The sequence below is a fragment of the Manacus vitellinus genome, unplaced genomic scaffold (assembly GCF_001715985.3).
Source record: "Manacus vitellinus isolate BGI_N305 unplaced genomic scaffold, ASM171598v3 scaffold_28_pilon, whole genome shotgun sequence".
NCBI lineage: Eukaryota > Metazoa > Chordata > Aves > Passeriformes > Pipridae > Manacus > Manacus vitellinus.
In genome coordinates this window covers 4,727,056-4,752,733 of record NW_021940122.1, presented here as the reverse complement: position 1 = coordinate 4,752,733, position 25,678 = coordinate 4,727,056, and the positions used below count along the sequence as shown (strand labels likewise).

The following is a 25,678-nucleotide window of genomic DNA, read 5'->3' as shown; positions in this document are numbered from 1 at the left end:
CTCTTTTTCTGAGGGGAGATCAGACCTGGCTTGGAACCAGCCAGAGGTGGTGTGAAACTGCGTAGCTTAATTTGCTCTATTAACATAAACTTTCACCTAAAAGTGTTGAGATCAGAGCAGGGGTTGCCTTTACAGCAGTGTGCACAGATCTGAGGGTGGAAAATTGCTCAGTGGAACTGTCATTCAAGTAGTAGAGTAGGAATGTTGTTTATTCCCCTTTCCCCTTGAAATAACAATGACACTTTACCTGTAGTAAAAGGAACAGAAGGAAGCAGTGGAGAGAAGTCCCTCCAGTCATGACTTTGGTTTTGACAGTTTAAGCACTGACTAGCATTCTAAAAAAAAGAAAAGCAATGACTTGCAAATAATCAGGTACAACATCACCGGTTGGGGAAGAGGGGACAGAGAAAAGTGGAGAAGATCAGTGGAGGACATTAGAAAGTGCAGCCCTTGTCCCGCTGGAGTGAGCGGGATTTTTGTTGGCATCTTTCTTTCAGTTCTGCATCCCTAAAAAAAAAAAATGCCAAAACTTGTTGCATGCACTTAAGAGGAAAACCAAACAGTGTACCAACCTGAAACACATAAACCCTGGGCTGTCTTGTACTTTGCCACCGCTCTCCCAGAGGACCCTGGGGAAGCAGCATGCTCTGCCTCCAGGGCCAGTGACATGAAGGCACTAGAGGTGGAGAGGAGCTTGGGCACGACGGTAACAGTAGCCTTCCAAAGAAGTTAGATAGGTACCAAGGTTTGATTGATCTGAAGGTGGAAATTGTGAATCTGTGATGAAAATGGTTCCTCATACTGGGATCTGTTGTGCGGGCTCCAGATATCTGCCTGACTGTGAGCTGCTGCACGGCTTTTCTTTCTATGTTTTGTTTAAAATTTACACCTAAGTGTTTGTAGTGTAATAGTGATTTTCTCTTTCTGGCATTAAGACAAGTGCAATCTATATACTGTATTTATAAAATAAGGATTTTACAGGCATGAGGGACACCCATCTGTGTTACATAAACATAGGTACCTTTTGGTTTCCTTCTCCTTTTCTTCCTGTGTTTATGCTGCACAAAGAAGTTATTAAAGCAGATACAGTTATGGAGTTTTTAGCTTTAATCTGCACAAGTTTTTTTAAACCTTTTCTCACATTATAACATACTTAACTGCTGCTTTAATGGCAAAGAGGAATTCTATGGCTGCAAGCAGAGGAATATAAGAGGTATAGTAGCTTTCCTGTGAGAAGAATATGAGAATATTCACTGACAGAGGAACTATGAGGAACAATTATCCCAAGCTGTGTCTTTGACAATGCTGTCAGATTTTCCACTTCCATGAGCACAGCTGGGCATGTGGTGCCAGGGTGAGAAATTCCACAGTGGCTGGAGGCAGAGTGCACTGGGTGCTGGCCTGGCTGGCAGTGTTGAAGTCAGGAGTTGGAGCTGGAAAGAAAAGAAAGATGACTTTCTACAGCTTTGAGACTGTAAGGGAAAAGAAAAACACTAAAAAACCCAGTTTGGAATGAAAGGGAAGTGTCTTTGAAAGAGGCCCCTTCCCAGACTGCTGGTCCTCAGAGGCTGATTCTGATCTTGAGGTTCAGGTTCTTAATATATCTGTACTGCCTGCTAAGACATTTTCTCCTCTACTTCCAATTAAAGATTTGATATTGTGCAAATTTTCAGCTTACTTATGTATCATTTGAAAGCTTAGTGGTTGGTTTATTTATTTATTGTATTTTCTGTATCACTGGTACTTAAGGGGTTTTTTGTGTTTTGGGTTTGTTGTGTTGGGGTTTGGGGTTTTTTTAGTGGGGGAGGGTGGTTTGATGTGGTTGGTTTTTTGTAATCAAAGTATTTGCCCCATGTTATCCAACTGAATCTGGGAGCTCTGGAAGATAAGGAAATGATGCAGGTCATACTCTGGTGGACACTGAGGTCTGAGGTCCGTTTGGATGTAATTTTAACCGCACCCGGTTTCATTGGGGTCACCCAAGGATGTTGACCCTCTGACTTAAAAGTATAACAGTGTATTAGCTAGACTTCAAAGTGATAAGTTGGTTGCATCCAGAAAGGCAAAGAGTTGAAGAGGTTCTGAACAATCAAGAGGAGACAGTGAATTTCCTCATTTGCTAGTGCTCCAGGGGCTAGAGGTTGTTTCTTTTGTATACATCTCGTTTTGTGTGTTGTTTGAAATTGAAAAAGGTATAGCTATAGTTACACCTTCCGTTTTGAGCACTATGTGCTGTTCTTCATAACTTGTAGGATTTCTAGCTGTTTAGGAACAGTTTACTGAACACTTGAGTTTGATAATCTTTGGGACTCCATCTAAAAGATTACTTCTTAAATTATCATATAGATTGCTTGTTACATCAGATTGCCTTGACTTTTACCTACTGCCTTGTCTTAGTGTTTGGAAGGAATGGTGTCTTTTATCGTTCTTTCTATGAGTTGTTTCATAGAGCTGTTCCCTGGCCTACCTTTTTAATGTTTTCTAATTTCTCTGTTGAAAACTTGGGAATTATGGATAATTCCCCTATCAGGCAGACAGCTCAAATAATGGACCCCAAAATGTAGGCTGTTAATTATTTTTCAGTACAACGGCAATGTAATGTGTGACAACGGAGCTTTTTGGTAGCAAGTGAAATAGTTTTGGACATACTGAAGACTAGAGTGATTAGCACTTAAATAACACCACGCTTCTGAGGATATCAAAGCACTTCATAGCATTTAATGAAGGAGGCTTTCCTTACATACCCAAAGGATGTACTTCACTGCCTCTAGCTCTCCTCATAGGGAAGAGAGGAAACTGGTTCAGGGAGAGGTGAGGGACAAGGCAAAGTTATAATTAGTGGCTATACTGTCTGATGATGATCTCAGTCAAACACAGACCAAAAGACTGTGTTTTAGTGCTCTGCATGAACCCTAGAGTGTCCCATTCCCAGCAGGGAATTTCTGCAGCAGCTACTGTCTTACTGGGCTCCACACAACCTGACAGGAAGGTGACTCTTAGGGGAGAAAGCACTACTGCAGGCTCATGCAATGGCTAAAGAGAGAAGGGAGAATATGAATACCTTGTAAAACCATGGGTGGATAGCTGGTTATGGACAGAGAGGTTGGAGGAATGCAAGAGCAAGGGAGAAAGTAAATGAGACCGTGCATGTTTGAGGGGGAGAATTAGTGCATACGTGAGCCCAAGAAATAATGGGCAAAGGAGAGAAAGATGTGGAATACAATCATATTTGCTTTCAGCTACTGAAACACAGAAACTCATTTGGTTTCCTGTGTAATCAGCACTGAAAAAACAGGTGTTTTTGTTGTTAATGCTCAACTCTGAAAAACCAAGTTCTCTACCTGTGTTTTGCAATACCTTTGATCTGGACACATATAACATGTAACATATATCACCATGTGGTGGCCTAACAGGATTATTTTGGGATAATGGTCAACTTGAATTTTTTAGCCTTTATGTGGAAAAGGTTGAGGCCATTGACTCATGGTTGCTCTGGCTAATTGTTTTAGTAACTTAAGAGTACTATATTGTGAAAATCTTCTCTGTGCTCAGCCTATCCATGAGAAAAGGATATCAGACCCCAAAGTCAGTCCTAAATTCCTTTGTAAATAGGTACAAGTGTTTTGCTGTGATGTTTTTCCTTGATTATTACAGTAAATATGAACTTAAAGTTGTATCAAGTCTGAATGTGTTGGGTTTTTCTTTTTTACTTTTGCTTCAGCAGTATTTTTAGATTCATGAAGGACCTAAAAGAGATTTGTTTTTAAATTTTGAGAGAAACTCCCCCTAGGCATAGAAATACAGGATTAAATTTGCTTTCTGGGCATTAACATAGCCTTAAAGCAGGCAAAGTGGGCATTGAGGGTGATAGCTGTGCTTGACTTTTAGGATTGATTTTGCTATATTAGACAAGTTACCTTTTAAATTCAGCGTTCTGGTCTTAGGAATAGTCAGGGAAGAAGGCAGATATCTTCTGACATATATGTGTGTGTGACATTTAAAAATTGTCTTGCTTGAAAAATACCATCACAGTTACAATTTATTCACTGCTGAAGCATACATACAGTTGAGAAAGGTCTGTGCTGATTAATGAGACAATTATACACATTAATACCAGAGTATAATCAGACCTCATACTTTTAAGACACCAACATAAAGACACAAATACATTTTTGAAAAGCTTTATGCTATCTGTAGTTGTCATTGGCTAGCTTGGCTGAGATGTGCCTAATGATAATTAGACTTAATAGTACTAAAGCACTGTCACTCAAGTCCCATGCATTACCAATTAAGAAAACAAAACACCAATGATTTGAAAGATTTAACCAAGCTCATGATGGAATTTTCTGGTTGGCAGATGACACAGGAGTGCCACCATTCAGACCCGTGCCATGAGTTCTCAGCTGTTGTGTCCTGGATCCTGAATCCAGGTGCAACATGAAAAGTCTGTAACCAAAAAATGTTATCCTGTTTTAGGGATCCATATTTTGTAGCATCCTGGATACATTTCCCTGCTCTTTTTGAAAACTGTGGTTCTCATTTAGGTGTAGGACTCTGACATAAGATGATGCTAATGTGAAATAATGAGAGTTTTACAGAGGGTTGACTATGAGCAAACAAATATACATTGAAGTCCCACTACTGCAATCAGCCAGCAAAAGGGTACCTATGAAAACTCACGTTTACTGTATAAAACACATTTTCAGGCAGAATAATAATATGTTTCTTTAATTTTTCCTGTGGTAGAAGTGTGGTCCTTGGCCTAGTTTCATATTGTCTCTGTGCTGCGAAATGGATTAACCTTGAGCATGTAGCATTTGCAGCTGAGTTTGAAGGCAGTCTCATCTAACGCTGAAGAACCCTAGTGTTTCTCATCTAAGGGATTCTTGTGCACAAGTTTTGTGTTTAGTTCTGAATATCAGGTTGTACCACCGTTCTTGGCTTTAGCACACCTCCATAGCTCCTCACCAGTTCTTGAGAGGCCTTTTGGCTGTATTTTTTATTATTTGTATTTATTATTTTCAGTCTTCTTGCAGTTTTCTTTTTAAACAGTAGACAGAGCAGACTCACTGCTGTTGACTTGGTGACTTGCTTCCCATTTCAGCCCCCACCTGCTTAAAAAGTTTAGAAGTTGGCAGTATGTCTCCTGGGACTGATGTCTGAGCAATGGACCATTAAAAAGCAAAATGAAATGTAAGACTCCTTTTTGCTCGTGTGTTAGGAGCTCTGGATGCGCAAGTGAACACTTGCTTTGCTGATCACTGAACCTCAGGAAGGGAGAAAAGAGAAGGACTCCTTTTCAAAACAAAATGGCCTACTGGAAGTCAAAACCGCATCTTGCTTTCTGTATTAGCTAGTAAGACTACAAGCAAAAATAGCTTTTTTTTGTTCTTCATAAAAATACATTGAAATGTCAGGAAGAAACTAAGTAGTTTAGTGAGGAGTGAGTGCAGGCTATGGATTTTATTTTGGTTTTATTATCAACTCACTGTGTGACTTTGATCATGTGTCTTAGTTTTCCCCTGCATTAAGTGAAGACTGGAAAAATGTGTACTGTAGTTTTTGATGTTACACTTTATTTATATAGATTCCAAGAGCCCCTGCAGTGGTTTAGGTGCTGTCCGCCTGTTATGGAAGTGCCAGGTAGACTTCAACAACTTAGTTTAGCTAAACTCTGACAGGTAGAAACTTCATTATGCTAACTTTCCCCACAGCTAACTTCTCCCATCAAAAGCAAACCTCTCCTTTAAGCCTCCGTGAAGTAACAGCACATTTCTGGATATCTGAAAAGGCTCAAATGTAGTGGAATGAAATTATTAATGATGTATTCCCTCACAGCAAACAGATTTTGGTCTCCTGTAATTAAGCAATACAGAAGTAGTACTTGTCACCTTCCCATTAGAAAAAGTTAAAATAACCACCACACAGTGTTAGGCAGTTTTCTCCAAAATTAAAGTTTTATTGTTGAATCCTTGCAAGTCTTATATTAACAAAAACATATGTTTTATTTTCTTAGATGTTAGTACAGCTTTTTGTTTGCATTTAAATGTTCTTGTGGAGTGTTTATACCAGTCCCAAGGAAGAACATTGTTCACACATGAAAATCTGTAAATGAAACCAACTTGAAACAAGAGTAAAGCCAGGACATCTGTTTTAATATCCCAGAGAGTAAACCAGCTGTGTGTATATATATAATATATACATGCTAGTAGTAGATGTTAAATTAGATTTTAAGAATTTGTTTCAGCTTAATAGCCTAAAATGTTATTAGTAACATAGATAAGGAAATTACTTAATGAAAAATATATGATTTTTAACCTGACAGTGTCCCTCTTAATTAAGTTATGAGATCCTTAGATGAATGATGTTATAAAAGTGCAGTGTGTAGCTTCTATTATTTATAAGACAATGCCAAAGAGCTAGCTCAAACCAATTAAAGCAAGGAAAATCTCACTGAAACTTGCCATTCTGAGCAAGTGAATGCTGAATATTTCTAGAGAATTCATACAGCTTTAGCATCTCAAACATACTACCCAGTTAGTTCTTTTTGATGCAGGAATTGCACATTTTGGGAAAATAATGATAATAATAATAAATTAATGAAAAGTATGGTTTTCACAGGTTTTGAAATGTGAAGATCTAAGTATTTTAGTAGCGGTGATCAATAAAATTTAAATTAGAAGTCCTGGTATCCTCACCTATCTTACAAAGTCAGCCCTCCAGTGAAATTTTTGGGGTTTTTATAAAAATCCTCAAATATTCCTATTAGTCAGCTAATTGAGTTCCACTGTTAAAGACCCCTATGAGGCTTATTTCTACTTGCCTGAAGCTGGTCCAGGTTTATCTACCCTTCAGCACAGCAAGCAGTATAGACCCACAGACCTTTAATCTACAGGTCTCCTAACAGCGACAGCAAAAAATTTTAGTATTTAGCTGTAGTCAGGCGTGTGAGCACTCTAAGTTCAATGCAGGGCTGAGGAGGGATGATGGATGATGCACAGCAGGGCCGAGCTGGCACAGGGCACCGCTGAATCATTTCCGTCCCTCACTGTGAGGACCAGGGAGGCCAATATTAGCAACTCACTCGGCGTCCCAGCTGCAAGCTCAGCTCAGCCCAGTTGTGCAGTAAAACAGTAGGATCCTGGAGAGGGTTTGTGATCTCCAACTTGTGAATTGCTTTTGGAGGTCCCGTAACTCATATCTTTCTTCGTCTGTGGAATGTGTCTTGTGGCTTTCAACTGTGTAGAGGTTAGGTGTGGTGCATGGCTTTAAAGGCAGGAAGGTTAGTTGCTCTTGATCTAAGAGAATTAAAAGGGTAAATATTGGGTTTGTTGGTGGTTAACTTATCGTTAGTGATTTTTTACTACTACCAGTTACTTTATCAATTAGGTACTTTAGTTATTAAATTATCTACAATTTAAGCAAATAAGAAATCTGAAATCCCAGATATATGGAAATAAATGTGTTCTTTCTGGGTCTGTGGGTTTATCCTAAATATCCAAATCATTGAGTTACAATTGATTAATATCTCTGACTTTATCTTTCCCGTGCTTACCACTCTTGAGGGCTGTAAAAATCATAAATTACGTGGAATTTCAATCAAACTGTATGCAGCACAAGCAGGCTATAGAGAACTTGTAACATCTTTGAAACTTTTTTTCTACTCTGCCTTCAGAAAAATCCTAAGCAACACAAATAATGAAGTAGTCAATTTTAAAGGCTTGATTCTGGGAATATTGTTGAAGCAGTCAAAATATGAAATTGCTAAGCAGATCTTTAAGAAAATACATGTAATATCTTAACATGATTATAATTTTAAGCTAGTTTTCTATAGTGGTTCAAGCTATAACCCCTAGAACTGATAGACTATAATCATGTCTTATACTGATCATGCTTGGCATGGAAAATGAACGTTCACAAGGCTTCGGCTTAGATTAACCATGCACCACAGATGTGTTCAATGAGCCTGTTTCCTGTTTTGCTGTATAAGCCCCCCCCAATCCAATCCTTTAGAGACATTTTTATCTGCTAATAAGCATAATTACAGTCATTCCTGCTGTCATTTATAAAATTATAAGACATTTATTTAGTCAGTTGTGGTGCTTAAGGCTGCTAAGTTTCCCTGACCAGAACTGAAGCTCTGCTGGCAAATGTTTCTTTAAGACTTCAGTGGTACACCTGGTCTCCATGTTCTTTCTCCAATAGCTCTGTGATGAGCCATTTACTATGTAGAGGTTTGCACCAGATAAGTAAAATGCTCTGGTTCTCACCTCTGTCCACTTGGTACCATTTGTGGTTGCACAGAGATGATCCAGTTTTCCTCTGAGTCTTTCAGATTGTGAGTGTAGACCCTGAAGCCGGGAAGGTTTCAGCATCTCTGTGAGAACAAAATGCATGGCGATTAAAGCAGAGAAATGGGGGGTGTGATGTCTTGCAAATTGGGTGAGATCGTTTCAGAGGAGTGGAAATGTGCTGTGGAGGCTGCCATAATTGTCACATCCTACCACAGAAGCATAGAATGGTTTGGGTTGAAACGGTCCTTAAAGATCATCTAGTTCTAACTTCCCTGTCATGGACAGGGCACCTTCCACTAGACCAGGGTGCTCAAAGCTCCATCCTCAAGGGAAAGGAGACCATCTTGCAAGTCTTCTGCTGCTCATGGTAGCTTATTGGGCTACATTTAACTTCAGGCATCATTTCTTGTGTAAACCATTTGAACACTTTTTTTTTTCCCCTTCTGCCATATTTTTAAACTGCAAATAATGAAAACAATTTGAGGAATACATCTGGAGACTGGAATTTCTGTATTTATTCTGATGTTACATACAAAGTGTCTGCCACTCGGCCCAGTTCCCTGTTTCAAGAGTTGAGTACATCTTCCTAAATCAATAGGAGTTTAGCCATTGACTTGAATTTAAGTAGTTGAAAGGACTCTCGTTTTGAGGTATAACTAAAAGTTTCAGAGAAAGCACATCTGTTAACCAGACATTGCTTCAAAATCCTGAATTTAGTAGAAAGTTTTAAAGGCTTTGTGGGAAATAATGGACTGCTCTGGGGAACTGCAGAGTATTCAGATTAATCATCTAGACAGAAGTTTGTGGGTTTAGGGACTCTTCAGTATAGAAGTGCTGGAATCATGAGCTAAACATTATGGTGCATCACTTGGTTCTACTAAAAAAGTATATCATCCTTTTAACTTGTGAAATCCTACTGTATAAAGATCTGCCAAAGTAAAATAGTTCAGGCGGGGCAACACTGGTAAAAACTGTGACTGTTACTAATTTCACCCTCACTGGTGTTTGTTCCATGCAACTGCTGTTTCTTCTTCCTTATTCATATTATAGTTGATTTTTTTTTTTTGTTTATCCACATGAATAGACAAGCTCGTGAAATGGTCTCAAGCAGCAAACAGCTTTGGAAGTCAGACAAAGTGAACTAATCTCCAGTTTATAAACGTATGGGGATGCTGAAAGGACAAATGCTTCAGCAAGCAACTTTAAAGAGGAATTGGGATGTAGAGTTTCTGAAGGAAAGGCATTGGAGGTGACAGAACACAATACAGCCTGAGCATAATGACACATTGAGTAGAGAAATTTAATTACATAAAGAGGGATAATAGATGAATCAACTAGAAAAACCAGAGAGAGCAGGGAGAAAAGAAAAAGAAAAGAACCATCTGACCGTAGGAAAAGAAAATAGAGAACTTTGCAGTATCTTACTAACCAACCTTTGAAATTGAAGAGGGTATATGAAATTTTTAAAAACTCATTTGTTTCTTAGGCTGCCAGGGGAAGGAGACTGCAAGGGAAGAAGTGACTCTGCTCTCATATGGCTCAAACTGCTTCAAAAGTCTTCCCGGTGTGATAAATAGTGCAAACTCCTTTGTGATCTCTGGATGAAAGTCACGATAGTAAGTCCAAAAAATCATTCAAAGGCCAAGTTCAGCAATCCTCAGCCCTGATTCAGGCAAAACTGCCATTGTTTCACACATGAGTGTCTGGAAAACAGAGGATACAGGGGCACTGAGCCAACTGTTCTTTTTTTTCTTCGTCTTCCTTTTTTTTTTTAATTTATTGTAAGAAAAAAAAAGGCTGAACGGCTTTTCGGAGTGGAGAAAACTGTGAGAAAGGGAGGGGGCCACCCACTTGAGCAGATCCTCCACTTCTTCCGTTCCACCTGCCCCCAATCTGCCTTATAGTTTGCATCATTTGAGGCCAGTCTTTCAGCCCAAAAGGAGAGCTTCGCAGAAAGTTATGGGCGAACAGTCTGAATGCAAACTGTTCTGCAAACTTAATTATAGCATTTGCAGTTAAATGCAAACTAGTAGCAAAGCAGTGGGAAGAACTGGGTGCTCAGCAGAGAGAGGCCAGGTACAAATGCTTTGATAGTTAAATGGATTCAAATTTGAATTAGACACCTTTTTAGCATCTTAGAAGAAACAGTCTCACCTCTGGTTCAGGATGTATCTTTTTTTTTCTCTCTCTTTTTCCCCGTTGCCTGTGTGTACAATTAAATCATAATCAAAGCAAAGCAAGCAGCTATGGTTCTCCTAAGGGCTATATTAAAATCAGTGAAGCATCTTCGTGATCTATTGTTCTTAAAAATGTTCACACTGAGTCACCTCCTCAGCATCTTCTTCCTGCAGTTCAGGGTAGAATTTCACCTCAGGTTTCACTGATTGTTTGGGAGGCTGTGAAGGGATTATGGCTGCTTTCCTTTTCCTTGGGAGTAAGTTTTCCTAGTTCTGGTAACTTTTACAATTACTGAGTAATAAGAAAGGCAGTTATTTGGGTGCCATTCCTTTTAAGTGTTGAAGCCACTGCGAGTTTGGAAGAGCTCAGCAGAATGCCTAACACATTGCAGAGACAGGCTTCATGCTGTGCTTCACAGGCAGTCTTAACTCAGGCAAACTCATACTGCAGTCAGCTGAGGTTTTCCCTGAGTGAGAAATGAGTTAAAAACTGAGGCAAGATCCTGATCTTTTACCCAGGCACAACTCCAACAACTTTAGAAGAGTTGCTTTTGACTTACAGCATTGTAACAAAGATCAGAATCTGGGCTTCAATAAAGACTTCGGCATTTGACCCCAGTCCTGTGAAGGCCTTTATTAATTTATTTATTTATTAAAATGGACAATTGCTTTGACTTTAATAACCCTTACCTCAAAGTTCACTTGAAAGAAAACTAATAAGACTTTTTATTGAAAGGGGAAAAAAAAGAGAAGTTTAGCTATGGTCAGCCAGGGTGGGAAATTCCATTGTGGCTGCAAGCCCATGGCAGGTAGAGTGGAATTTAATGAAGGAAACTGCTGTGTTTTTGTGTCTTTCTGTATGTTTTTCCTTTAAAACCAAGAGCTGGGCAGGCTTCCCATTTGACCTGATGTGACCCAAGCAAATTGCTTCTTATATAAAAACAACTGCAGACTTGGAGAATGTGAAAATGCACTGTATCCTTTTTCCAACTCAGGGAAAATGAAAGCCTGAGAAACAGGACGGCCCTGTCAATACTGGTTGAGCAAAACTATCACTCAAGCCCTATAAAGAGAGATTAGAACAGGCTTCCTTATGCCAGAGGGATTCATTAGAAGTTAGATCTCTTTACGTGTTTTTTTTTAAAGAAACACACCATCAGTAAGAGAAAAATCCATTTTTCAGATTTTTTTTTTGGTGAAGGGAGGAGAAAAAGAAGTGCTCATAAAAGAGGAGAAAGAGACAGCGAAGGGAAGAAAGAGGTTTTAACTAACACACCCAAATGAAAAGAAATAAATTGATAATTGTTAAAATTCAGGCAAAAAGCCCAACTTTCAGCTTTTGCTGTAACTTGGGAGAGCACAGGCACAGGGATTCAGGGTGTGTCTACTGATATTGTATTCAGATGTGTTGCCTTGGCATGTGTACTGACGGATTTATTTAAAAAACAAAGCAAAAAAAAGAAAGGCATTGTGTGCTCGTGAAATGACTTCATAAAATCCTTCCCTTTATGAATTATTTTGATCACAGGGCTTGTTGTTTAAATTTCTAAAGTAGTGTGCTTTTTTTTTTTAATTGCCTTCTTTTCAGAACTGTCTGTTCTCGAGTTGGCACCTTCCGCATAGCAGCATGCAGAGATTAAAGGAGAGGGGAGGGAAGGGAGGTGTGGAGGCTTTCATCAGACCAAGGGGGTGACGTGGTGCATGAGCAAACTCACATCTTCTGTTGGTCACCCCCAGAACGTATCTCAGCCACTCTTCTCCCTTATAGGCATGTCTAATCTGCAGCGCCTACTCTGAGGAGAGACAAGCAAACACTCGGACTGTCACATGCTGCCATGTTAGAGGAGACAAAATAGACTTTTGTTTGCTGTGTCTTGCTTAAAATGGAGGTGAAGAGCTTCCTACACAGGAAAGCAAGATATGGTAATGCTTTCCAGATTCAGTGAGGCCTACTTTTCCAAAACACAGGTTTTGCTTATGCTGTGGGCTTCTGACTGTTGCTGGAGGTTTTTTCCTTCTGTGGCTCGTGAGTGCAGCTGATGGACACGATGAGAACTCCTGGCGTTGCACACTAATCGGGCAACATGTAGAACGAAACTCTTGATTGTTTTGCTCCAGATATGGTGTTAAGGATCTCAAAAGTCAGTACTAGTTACTTCCACAAGATCAGCATTCACAATCATCATCATTCAGATCCTGTATTTATCCAGAGGTTGCAATGGAATTTTCAGACTAAGCATGAAACCTAGGGTTCAGGAGAGCACGGCTTCACTGGCTATGTCTTCTTTTTATTTGCTGGGGAACATTCACAAGGTCCTTATTATATTTCTTGTTACTTGATAGAGTCTGATGTGAGGTAGTACTTGTGACAGCCCCCCCAGGACTATTTCTGCTTATGTAAAGGAGGAGGTCAGAACAGTACTGCCCTGAAAAGGGCTGTGAGCTTTTTATTGTAAGGTCGTATTTACAACATTAGGATTTCCAAAGAAAGGTGGTATTTCTCTCAGGAATGCTTGTATTTTCAGAAGGTGGTACACCAATTCATGAGCCTGGAGCTGATTTGAGGATGGGATTAATAGATTTGTATTGTATGTATTGGGTTTTCGGGTCTCTTCTCATTGCCCTGTCTACTGAGCAAACAGATGACAGCTGCACATATAAATGGGTGTAAGGTAACAGCAAACAGTGATTCAGGTTTCTAGATTATGTTGGAAAGGATGCTGATTCCATGGGAGCAAAGAATCCTTGTTTGGCTGACTGTGTGCAGTGTTAGAGCTTTGCCTTAGTCTTTAATGGTAAGACCAGTTGTTCCTTGGATACCCAGCCCATGAGCTGGAAGACAGGGATGGTGAGCAGAATGAAGCTCTCATAATCCGAGGAGAAATGTAGTTAGTGAGCTGCTACACCACTTAGACACACATACGTCTGTGGGCCAGATGAAATCCACCCAAGTGTACTGAGTGGGTGTACTGGCTGAAGTGCTCACCGAGCCACTTTTCATCATATATCAGCAGTCCTGGCTGCTGTCCCCTGAGAGGAGAGATCCCAATTGACTGGAGATTGGCCAGTGTGATACCCATCTAGAGGAAGGGTTGGAAGGAGAATCCAGGAAACTACAGGTCTGTCAGTCTGACCTCAGTGCAGGGGAAGGTTATGGATGGAACCAAATCATCTTGAGTACCATCACGTGGCACGTGCAGGACAATTGGAGGATCAGGCCCAACCAACATGGGTTTAGGAAAGGCAGGTCCTGCTCGACCAACCTGATTGCTTTCTATGGCAGGGTGACCCGCCTAGTGGATGAGGGAAGGACTATGTATGTTGTTTACCTGGACTTTAGTAAATTTAACCTTTTACACCGTTTCCTGCAGCATTTTCCTGGAGAGACTGTCCTGACCTGGACAGGTGCACTGTTCATTGGATAAAGAACTGTCTGGATTGCCTGTCCCAGAGAGCGTTGGGGAACGGAGTTACATCCAGCTGGTGGTCAGTCACTAGTGGGATTCCCCAGGGCTCAGTATTGGGTCCAACCCTGTTTATCTTCATCGACAATCAAGTGTGCCCTCGGTCAGTTTGCAGACAACACCGAGTAGGGCAAGGAATGTTGATCTGCTGGAACGTAAGAAGGCAAGAAGGCTCAACAGAGGGGTCTGGACAGGCTGGATCAGTGGGCTGAGACCAATTGTATGAGGTTCAACAAGCCCAAGTGCCAGGTCCTGCACTTGGGTTACAACAACCCCATGCAGTGCTACAGGCTGGAGGTGGCTGGAAAACTGCCTGGCATAAAAGGATGTGGGGGTGCTGGTTGACAGCAGCCGAATATGAGCCGGCAGTTTGCCCAAGTGGCCAAGAATGCCGAGAGCTTCCTGGCTTGTGTCAGCAATAGCACGACCAGCAGGACCAGGGAAGCGATTCTCTCCCTGTACACGGCATTGGTGAGGCTACACCTCAAATCCTGTGTTCAGTTTTGGGCCCCTCAATACAACAAAAACTTTGAGGTGCTGGAGGGTCTCCAGAGAAGGTCAATGGAGCTGGTGAAGGGTCTGGAGCATGTGTCTTACAAGGAGTGGCTGAGGGAGCTGGGGGTGTTTAGCCTCGAGAAAAGGAGGCTCAGGAGAGAATTTATCACTCTCTACAATAGCCTGAAGGGAGGTTATGGCAAGATGGGGATCAACCTCTCCTCCCAGGTAACAAGCAGCAGGACAAGAAATGGCCTCAAGTTGCACCAAGGGAGGTTTAGATTGGATATTAGGAAAAATTTCTCCACTGAAAGGGCTGTCAAGCCCTGGAACAGGCTGCCCAGGGAAGTGATGGAGTTACCATCCCTGGATGTATTTAAAAGACATGTGTATGTGACACTTGGGGACATGGTTTAGTGGTGAGCTTGGCAGTGCTGCGTTAATGGTTGAACTCAATGATTTTAAAGTCTTTTCCAGTTTAAATAATTCTATGATTTTTTTATTTTTTTTTTGGAATTTTTCTTCAGGTAGCATAGCTTCCAGGTGCTGGTAGGCTTGTTTTTAACTGTGTACAGGAAAGGTACAAAGAGAAAAATAGTGGAAACCCTATTATCTTATTCTAGAGAATTTTCTTCACAATGTAGAGATACTTTGTTCCCAGAAATTCTTTTCCATAGCCTAATAGATCACTCTGATACAGAGAAATAAGATGTATGTGGAAGTTTTCTGTTTACTTCAGGCCTTTTCCCTTTGCAGATTAGACATCATTCTCATCTCCAGAACTACACTTAATCTATTCATCCAGTAGCAGATGAATTATTTGTTTTACATATGATTTTCTGTTGCTTTTGTAATTTTTTTTTTGTGATCCACTATCCACACAAATATTTTCTAGCCTGGACTCTTTGTGTAACATCTAATGTAAAGTGCAACATACACTTCAACAAAATACTGTGACATTCTTACTGTGTAACTTTGGAGATAATGCCTACTTTAAGAGCTTGTTGGGATATACAGTAATTTCTGTGAACTGTATATTTTCTTAAAGAAAACGAAATAAGTAATGTGCACTGGTTTTAAGTTAGTCTTAATATTATTTATGGATGTTTAGAAATACATAATTTCAGCAGTAAAATGTAGTGCCTAGCCTGTAAATCAGTCCTTTTGTATCATTTTACTGGACAAAGTATTTGGCAGAGTTAGGAGAACAGTTTAGGTACATGGATGTCTTCCTGAGATTTAAAAGTGAAGCACTGTAAGGTGGCTGTATTTTTGACAATGGACTTTAGGACTGTTTTGAATTCCAGCAAAAGACCTAAGGAAATTACTAAAATGAGGTCAAAGTGCATTTGGCAGGTCATGGAAGAAATCCTTTTGTATGTCAGTTCTTCCAGTTTGGGCGGACTGTCACAGGACCGTGTCATAATATGTCATCTGTTATTCGAGTAAGATAAATTCTCAGCAGCTTTTTTTAGCCCATACTCTCTTATAGATCTCAGAGGGAGTTCTGCCCAAGAAAGAAGCAAGTAGTGCTTCAGATTTTAATGCTGAATTTTTATGTTTCTGGTCTTGACCATGTATGTGACCAGATTTCTGACTGAAAGGCAGGACAAAACAAAGATGTTGCTATATGAAAAGCAGATGAAGGAATTTCTAGTTTAAAAATCCAAATTAAGGTATCAGCTGGAGATTTGCAGCCCGTTTAGACTATTTCTAATTTGTACAAGCCCATGTGGACCTATTTCTTTCTCATGTAATGGCACACTCAGAACTTTCATTGGCTTCAGTGCAATTATTGTTACAGCTCCAGGAACTTTCCCAATAAGCCTACATCAAAACCCATTTATCTAAGTGGGAATGCTTCCATTAACACCTGTATGCCTCAGTCTGGGCTGCATATGCAGGTACCTCTGAGCTGAGTACTATTGAAAACAGTCTGTGTTCTTGTTTAAAAAGGATATAATATAAAAACAGATGTTCTGATCAATAGTACTTTTTGATGTAAAAAGTACTAACAACATGACAAGCTACCAATAAGAATTATAAAAATTACATGATGTGTACTGCAATTTGCAATATATATGGCTCAGAAAGATTTGTTTCTTCTGGAATTTGACAATGTCATTGGTTTTGGGATATCTCAGTTCTGCTGGGAACTGCATTTGTAAATATTGCAATATTTACCTTACATATGCATTTTATGTTATATATTTGTTATATTTTCAGAGCAGTAATATAAACTCTGGTATTAGTATTTTGAATTTTGGTAGGTTTGTTTACCTGAAAAAATTCTGATGGAACTTATAAACTCTTGTGAATACTTATAACTGCTTGCTATTGAAGTGTGTGACTAGTCCTGTAGGACTAAAAATTCAGGGGAATAGCTAACCAGCTGTAAGCTAAGAATATGTGAGTGCATGTTTTCATAATCAGTGTTTTAAATTTTTAAAGAAACTGCACAGGAATCTTATCATCTACTTCAAAAAAACAAGACCTCCTTTTGGAATAAGAAACAAGTGCATTACTAACCTAAAATAGAGAGGGAGAAGTTAGACTGTTGAAACTGCAAAATGGACTGAAATGAGCAAATTGTATTTACCCAGTTTGGAATCTGGCAAGTGCACTTAAAATACTCTTATTTTTCTTTCTTTCTTATTCAGAGAGTTGCAGGATTTGAGCTAGGTCTAAAGTCAAAATAAATATGATGCCTCACTCAAGAAGAACTTACCTCCTTTATTTAAAATTCATATAAAACATTCAGTGGGGTTGAGTGGTATTTTATTTGGTTAAATTAGGGTTTGAGGTTTGTAAAGTTTAAACTTGGTCCCCTTTTGAGAATGATTTAAGACAGGAATGCTATAATCATCCAGTTATATGAGGCTGGAGCAGGTGCTGGGTATGGAAAGATTTTTTTTTTTCTCTTTCCATCTCTTCTCTGAAGAACTATTTAATTCTTCTTGCAGGAATCTGTTAAAAGCTTTTCCTAAGGTTTCCCTGTAGGCAGACAATTCACTGCAGAACTCCACAGGCAGTGCCTTTGGATGTACTGGGAGTACCTTGTGCACAGTCTCGTCCTTCTTTTCCAGGTGGAATGAGAAAAACAGGAAAGTATGCTTAGGGATCCTCTCTGTACCTTTCTTTTGAGTGCAGCAAAGATTGGACAAACTGAAAAGTAGCTTCATGATCCATTTCTTCTAATGGGAATAGCATTACTCTCTGTTGTACTTAAAACAATGAAGGGAATTGGGTTGCTTTCCCTTCTGTGTGAACATTATTAGCGTCCATTATTCCAGTTTCTTTTTTTTTGAATATCCAAACAAATGATAAAAGAAAGCAAAACCACCTTGCAAGTGTTTAACTTGTTATAGTTTCTGCTTCTGAATCAAGGCAACTTGAGTTTATCAGGCTAGATGTCCTGTTGTTCAGCAAATAAATTGTGCTGCATTCCTTACTACTTTGTTTGTCTTTGTGACAGGGATCCCCAGATGTCTGAACTTCGACTTTTTTTTAAACTTAGGGTCATGTTCTCTTCTTAGTGCAGATTTCTTCACAATACTTCTGCTAATATTAATGGGATTCATACATAAATCCTTTTTGTAGATACAGAGGAAGGGATCCCAAATGTTTTGGTCTTCTCATCTGTGTACTGAGACCGTCATCACATGAGAAGGAAAAAAAAGAGTACCAGTTTACAGCAGAGGAGTTCCCCCAACACACACCTCCCCTGCAGGAAAAGAGGAGCATGTGCATACAGGAAAAGTCTGACAAGTTTGGTGTGAGTTGGGATTTAAACTTCCTCCAAGCTCTGAAGTTCAGAAATCCAGCATTTGGGTCTAAGTCACCACTATTTTGTGAGCTGGCAGAGTCAAAGTTGCAGCTAAGGGTAAAAATCCTTCCTGCTTAACTTTGGAAACCTGAAAGTGAGGATTTTAGATTTTTCTCTAAAACAAGTTAAGATAAATGAGCCCTTCCAGAGTGTGAATTATTCCCCTCTTTTGATAGTCCTGTTATGATAGGACAGATTCCTCTGTCCTATTAGGGTTAGCAAGGTACCTGGATAAATGCAGACTTTACAGATGGCTACAATAAGTGAGTTGAACACTATCCAATATTGCCACACTTGGATGTGTTTTAAAAAATGATAGCTGGTCTTCATTTCTAATTTGAGCTTTCCAGTTGGGTTTTCCCTGAGCCAATATTGATTGATTGAAATGGACCTTTAACTCAGACAGTGATCAGGCTTAACACAGCATAAGTGTTAATTCAGGGAAATCTTCCCTATTTCCAGAGTGTTTAAATTTTTTTGTTACCCTTTATTTCCAAATGACTTGGTATCTCAGCTAAATCATTGAAGGGAAGGAGAATATTCTGGGAAGGTATGACAGGAGGCTTGCTTTGGTTTTATACCTTTTCTTGTAGATGAATGCTCTTGACCTCCATTGGAGAGGGAGGACAGGGCTAAGTGGAGCATATACCCCCATATATCTCCGTGTTATTCAGGAGACTTTATGCATGACACGAATGTACATGTATACCTATCAAGACTTTGAGTCTCCCAAGTACTATGGGTAATTATTTTCATTCCTTTTCTAATAAATAGGTAAGTGGAAACACAAAATTCTCCTATGACATGGTAGCAGAACCCACAAACATATGAATCAAGAACCCAGAGCCTCTTGGTTCAGCTTCAGGTCGTAGTACAGTTCCTCTTACCTACACACACATCATTCCTACTTGAACTCTTTGATAGGGGCAACTTAACTGTCTGGCCAGGAGATGGAAAAGAATAGTTCTCTCAAAGAAACCCTATATGGATTCCTCTGAGCACTATATGGGACTAGACTGCTAGTGAGACTGTTAAGATATTGATGTGAGAGGAGGGCATATAATTGCTATTCTTCCTGCCCAGACAGCAGGAGCACTGCTTCAATGCTTTCTAGTTGTTTGCAAGTCCCAAGTGTGCAGTGCTGCTACCATGCCAATGAATTGTTTGTTAGTCACTTTATATTGTATATGTAGATGTATTATATATATAGTTTATGTATAAATACATGAAAGTATTCAGGTGTACCTACATGCACCCAAAGGAAACTCTATATTTAGCAGTTTCAATTCAAATGACTTAGTAGTGAAGGTTTGAAGGTAATTGGAATACCCATAGCAGTCCTTCTGTCTTCCCTGTAAAAGGATCGTGCATGTTACATATATCCACTTTGCAAACTTCCTCTTTCCAGACACTTTTAAATAATAGGATCAGGACTGCATTTGTCTTAAAGAAGTGTGGGTGATCTGAGCAGTTATTTCTATGATAATGAAAGCACGTTTCAGATATAAGAAAGTTTTCTGCTAATCCTGGTTTCTAACAGTGTTGTCTCTGACAATGTTTTCCTTCTGTGGCCTTGAGTAGATCACAGCAGCCCTGTGCCACTGTTTTCCCATTTCAACCATTGTGAGTCTTGACTAAGTAACATTTAGAAGCATTTTTGCAAATGAAAGCTAGTCGTAGAAATACACGGATAGAAAAGCAAACATTATGATCCTAGACTGGTGTTTTCCAAAGGCATTCTGATGCACTTTCCCTGAAACTTCACTCTCTATCAGTGAGCTTTAAAAAGTAGAGACAATATCTGTAGTATTACATTTAGTTTTTATTCGTTAAAGGAAGGTTTGAAATACATTATTCTGTTTAGTCCAGCAAGGAGCCCAAAGTTAAGTGATGTGTTATGGGCTGCTTCATGGTGCGAAAGCATAACAGGAGAAAATATTCTCTTTTCCAGGTTTTGCATTGTGACCTGACATTTATGTATATTGCATAAAGCAAATGCTGAGTACTACAGCTTCGCTGACTTGGGACTGACAAACATTTTTTTGTCCTTTTTACTTGTTTTTTGTCATTTTCTGAGAAGTTAAACATATTGTACTATGCAGCTCTTTCCAGAGAGCACAGAAAGGCTTGGTCATGGACTTTAGGTGAGGCTGCACTATAACTTTTGTTCATGTCCAGCTTTTCAGTACAAAAATAATGTGTACCTGAGTTCAACCAAAATGGTTGTGTCTGCCTGATCATATCCTCTACAGAGCCAAATAATCTAAAGTATGCATGGTTTGATAGACTAAGCATCCAACAAAAGTTCCCATAAATGAGTCATATCTTGCTTCAAGAGTCACATTAGTTGAAATTAATCAGTCTTCCTCTTGCTGGCACTGGAAATTTAAGAAGAAAAGCAAAAGAATTGCTGCAACATAACAATGCCATCCATTGTAAGGCAGTGCCAGCCAGGGATACCAGGCAGCAACCAGCCAGGCCAAATCAGCATTTATTTATTAATTCCAGGAATGTCTCAAATATTTGAGGGCAGTATCCGGACAGAGCAGTGATAGCAGAGTGTTCTGGCATTACAGTTTGTCAAGGCGTTATGGATCTCCTGTTGGGAAGTGTTCACATTGGGGCACTCATTTCATTACACTCGAAATTATTGTCCTTCACGCTGTTCTAGCACGAGTGGCAAAAAACCTTCATGGACAAATAAAGGAAGCAGCACTTCTTCCAACATCCCTTCTGGAGGCCAACTTCATTTTTCCTTTTGCTCTTTTTGAAACTTAGTTTTATATCAAGCAAGGGGTCAAAATTCAAGCATGGTAGTTCAGATGTGCTCACCTAAAAAGTATGTATTGTAATTACTGTGTCCTTGGTCATTCTTAGGCATAAAAGGAATCCATCTTTATTTTTCCTTACTCCCTTGCTGTCCTAGTGCAGTTTTCTCTGCATTTGATTTACAGATTTATTAGATCTTTTGCAAGTACCTCCACTCAGTGTGGAGGTACCTATTCTTTCAAGTGTTGCTCTCCCTTCATTGCCTCTTCTTAACTGACAGTTATTTTCCCATGACAGGTCAAGCTCTCATTTCCTTGATCTCTCTCTTATCTATTTTTTTCCTTCTGTTTTCACGATTTGAAGAAGTTCTTGCCTTATGGATTGAATGCAGACATAACCCAGTGAAATTCTGCAGCTTACATTACTAAGGAAGTAAAACTGTGCTACTTGGGTAGACTGTTTGAGCCATAAATCTATTGATTTATTCATTTCAATTCCATGGATAAGTGTTTCCTTCTGAACTCTTGAGTTGTATCCAGTCTTTTGCATGAGCAATAGTTTAGATTTCTTTGTACGAGCAAGATGCATACACATCAGTCGGTCCCAGCCTTGCAGCATAAATTCACACAGAAAAAAAGAAATTCAATCTAAAGAACAGTAAAATGCAAGGAAAAAAACCCAAGCCTGAAATAGTTTTCAATTCTGTTTTATAGATTATCATTCTGCAATCATAGTATTTGAGCATGTCACAGAAGTTCATTAAGAAATGCAACTAATATCTGACATGAATATATGGACTTGTTTGGCTTTTGCTTTTTCTCATCCAGCAATAGAATACAGTACTCAACTTACATCCTGCACTTTCATCACCATGCCTTTTCCAATTCTGTTACTGTTCCATCCTGCTTACTCATTTCTCTCAGTTGCTTTCCCTAATTTGCAACTATAGGTCTAGCAGTGTTTCCTAGAGACATGGTTCTCAATTTCTTTAAAGCAACCCTACTTCTCACATATAACCAATATTGTTCTTGTCCATTTCTCATTTATTCAGCCCTGGTGTTAGGCCAGACCTGCTGTTCTTTCAGAAGCAAACGAGTGATGCTCAGTGTAACCCACCTGGCTGCTGAAAATTTGCCTCCTTAATTTTTCTCCACCAAAGACTGATGGAATTCATGGAGTTCCTGGTTTTACATTCTGCTCCAAACATTGGTTAAGGATCACTGTTTCCCACTTAACACTAGCCTAGTCTTCTTTGCTGTACTTCTCCCTTTCAACTATAAAGTGCAAAACAAGGTTAAGATTAACTGCTTACCCAACAGCAGTCTGCATTGCCAAGCAAGATACCCAAGATAAACACAGTTTCTTTCAAGTTCACAAACTAACTTGAGATCGTAGCAATGAAGGTATGCTGGGATCAGAGAAGGCAGGTAAATGCAGGGTGGCTGTAGAGCTACCCAAAAATGGTGATTACAGTCTAACGTGGAAAATAGTCCCAGGGAAAATAGTTAAAAATGAGAGCAACTATAGCTTAATATTTTGGGAGTGATGAGGAAACAATTCTTCATTAGTAGACTGTAGCCTCAGTAAAATGTAGAGATTCTTTCTGAATTTATGCTTAAGTCTCAAAAGGCTGTCTTCTTCCCTGTTTTTTAATGTATTAGCCATATCGTTACATCTTCAATCAATAAAAGTATGTGTTTTATATATATATATGTATACTCATGCACATATATATCACTCCAGTAAATAGCTGAGGAAAGGAGGAAAAACAGTTATAAAAGTAAGCATTCTGAACAAAAAACAAGCTTAGTGTATAACTAAAGGAAACTTTGAAGAAACAGGCCTTCATGAAGGAATAACATTGTTAAAACCATATGTTTTCCATGTACCAGGAGACTGTTTTAATAGTTTACGAATATATTTAACCACAAAAAATCTAAAATTAGTCAGTCTTTTAAAGGGCTAAAGATTGACACAAGTCATTCCAGTTAATGAAGGATTTCTTTTCATCCACATCCAGTGAATAAACTTATGTGACTGAGCAGTAGATGTTTGTGGGGGACTGGTGTGTCTGTGGCTGCTGATTAGAGTTGTATGAAACTCCACTAATTTGAAACTACTAATTTGTAATATTCATTTTCTTCAGATGTTGTGTCTAGTGAGAAGTATGGTGACCTAGACCACAAGTAACCCAAGTTCTTCCCTGCTCTGCTGCTGCTATGCTAAATGCTCTTGAACAAGGCTTTCCTCCTCACTGTACTAGTTTTGCCCTCATAAAATAGGAAATCCCTTTGTAAACTGCTCTGAGGACTGCTTATGAAAGGTGCTGGCTTGAGCTTAGCCAGTCTTTTCTCCTAAAGTCTACTTGAGTTTAGTAGCCCAAAGCAAAACTCAGGTGAGTCTTCAGTGCCTTCAGGGTTGGTGCTGAAGTTGAACAAAACCTTGTATACAGCATGTTTTCACTTTAACAGCTCCAGGGTTAGTCTGAGCTGGGCCCCCCATCGTTAACAGGGCTTGCGAACCTCAGGAAATCCTTCATCATCTGATCTGAATTATGAATTGGCAATGAAATCAACATCTTCTGTTGAGCAGCAAAGGTTTTATGAGTCTATGCAACACTGTCTCCACAAAAGCTTAGCTCTCTTTCGGCAGTGCTCAAATGCCAGCTCTGCTCTGTTGCACACCCTGTTCATTCTCCTCTTCATCCTTAGATGAACTTCATCCCAGATGGCTTCATCCTTAATTGATTCTGTACTATGTATGGCCATAAGTGAGGCATATGTAATGATGTCACCCTCTTCTGTGATGTCACAGGCCTCTGCTGAACATGACCTGGGTTCCTGCCTCCATGATATGGTGTTCTCAAATGCAGCATAGGTTTGGCCTTTCAATCCAACTGGACATCCTCCTCATCATGGCAGTTCTTTTCGTTATGGTTTGAGCTACTTACAGAGAAAACTAAGTCACAGAGCTACCTGTCAATGTCAGTCATTGAATAATGCTTGAGCAAGCTTTCCTGCTAGTTCTGTAGTGGCTCTGTACTTGCTTGACAGGTTTTCATCACAATGGCTCTTCTACTGGGCTTCTAGTCTGTAAGGAACTCATCTTTATTCTATGCAGTCCTTGGTAGGAGCAAGCTTAAGAAAAAAGATGTACATAGAAGAAGGGAGGAAAGTGGGTTTGGTCCTCTGTAGGTAGGTCTGCTGCTTTATCAGAAATCTGGACAGGATTTCCTTTTTTCTCCCTCATGATGACAATACAGCAATGCAAAGAAACTTGCAAGAAAAAAAAAGTTTACTAGATTTTCTGCGTTACTAGAAATCCCATCCAGATCTTTTATTTTAAAAAATGGTCAAAATGTGCATAAGAAAAGGAACTATATTAGCTCCTTTAATAAAGTATTCCTTTCACTCTTTGTCAAAAATGGTCACATGGTAAACATTGAACAAAAAAATTTGAAATGTTAAAGGAATAAAACTCTTCAGGGAATAAATTATTTTTACAACTGGCCAATATAAAATAATACAGTACAAGTCTCTTAAAGTAGTAATTGATAAAGGAATAAAACTGCTAAAAGAGTATATTTTTCATTCGCTGGAGCTAACTGTATAATAGCACTCAGCTGTATTTAATCTCTAGGGGCTACAGAACAGGCACAAAAATGAACGTAACTTAAAATCGACGAGTGATCTTTCATGAGATCTGTGATACCTGCTGCCTGCTGGCAACAGCCATGTTATGCAGCAAGCCTGCTTGCTCAGCCCTACCATTCTGAGCCTTTTTTTATCTGGATGTTAAGTAGATAATTCCCAAAGCTTCCCTATTAAGTGGAAAAGAATGACCCTTCCAGCCTGACACCCGGGGAAACTGAGACACAGAGAGGATAAAGTCTTTGCCTGGGGTCAGACCAGTTTGTTCTACCATGTAATATGGCTGTAATGGGCCTCAGTCCTTCTACAGAATGCTGGATGAAAACATGCTAGGAAAAAAAATGTAAATTTGGGTTTCACCAGATACTGCGAAACAGGATTACAACTGTGTTGGACCCAGGTCCTTCAGCTTCATACGGTGCATACATGAATCTCAGTATGGAAACCAAGTATCAGTTTTATATTAGTGTCTGTTTAATTAGAGAACTCTCACATTATATTTTAGAGCTATGTGAGTGTGCTTCAAAGGCTGACCTCACATGAGGGCAAAAACAGACTACCCCAAGAGGGAGAAAATTCTTCCACTATGTGGCTATAATGTGATTCTTGTTTGACTTCAAAACAGATCTGTCCCAGAACTTTCTTAAACTTTCATTGAGGAAAAGAAGATAAATTTTTCATTAGGTAGATATATGCAGAGAGATTCTTGGTTGAGAAAAATAGAAAGAGAGTGGAGACTTGGAAGAATGCATACAGATGGCATTGCATTTATCCTTCTTATGTCTTGGTGGGTCTTTGAGAGGCCAAGTGATTTCTAGCTTGTGCAGGCTTCACCCAGTGGTGTTCTCTCCCCAGTGTCTCTTCCTTGTTTTTCCATTCACTGCTCAGACTGTCTGTCCCTGCAGAACTAGTTTATTCTTCCTGAGATCAGTCACACTGAAGCAACTGCATGGAATTAGGCATTTTAACTATGTCTGTCAAATGGTTTTTTGTTTGCTGGTGT

The 25,678-nt window shown here is 39.4% G+C and overlaps 1 protein-coding gene across 6 annotated transcripts in view; it reads left to right on the top strand.

Annotated features, from left to right (window-relative positions):
- Window positions 1-25,678, top strand: part of ZBTB20 (zinc finger and BTB domain containing 20) — a 449,521-nt gene that overhangs the window by 232,416 nt on the left and 191,427 nt on the right. Inside the window, exon 1 of one of the 6 annotated variants that reach the window (XM_018074638.2) lies at window positions 23,973-24,219. The exons of the other annotated variants lie outside the window; for them this stretch is intronic. The gene's annotated coding sequence lies outside the window, so the exon portion shown is untranslated. Of the gene's footprint in view, window positions 1-23,972; window positions 24,220-25,678 lie in introns of those variants that run through there. 6 annotated transcript variants of the gene reach the window in all.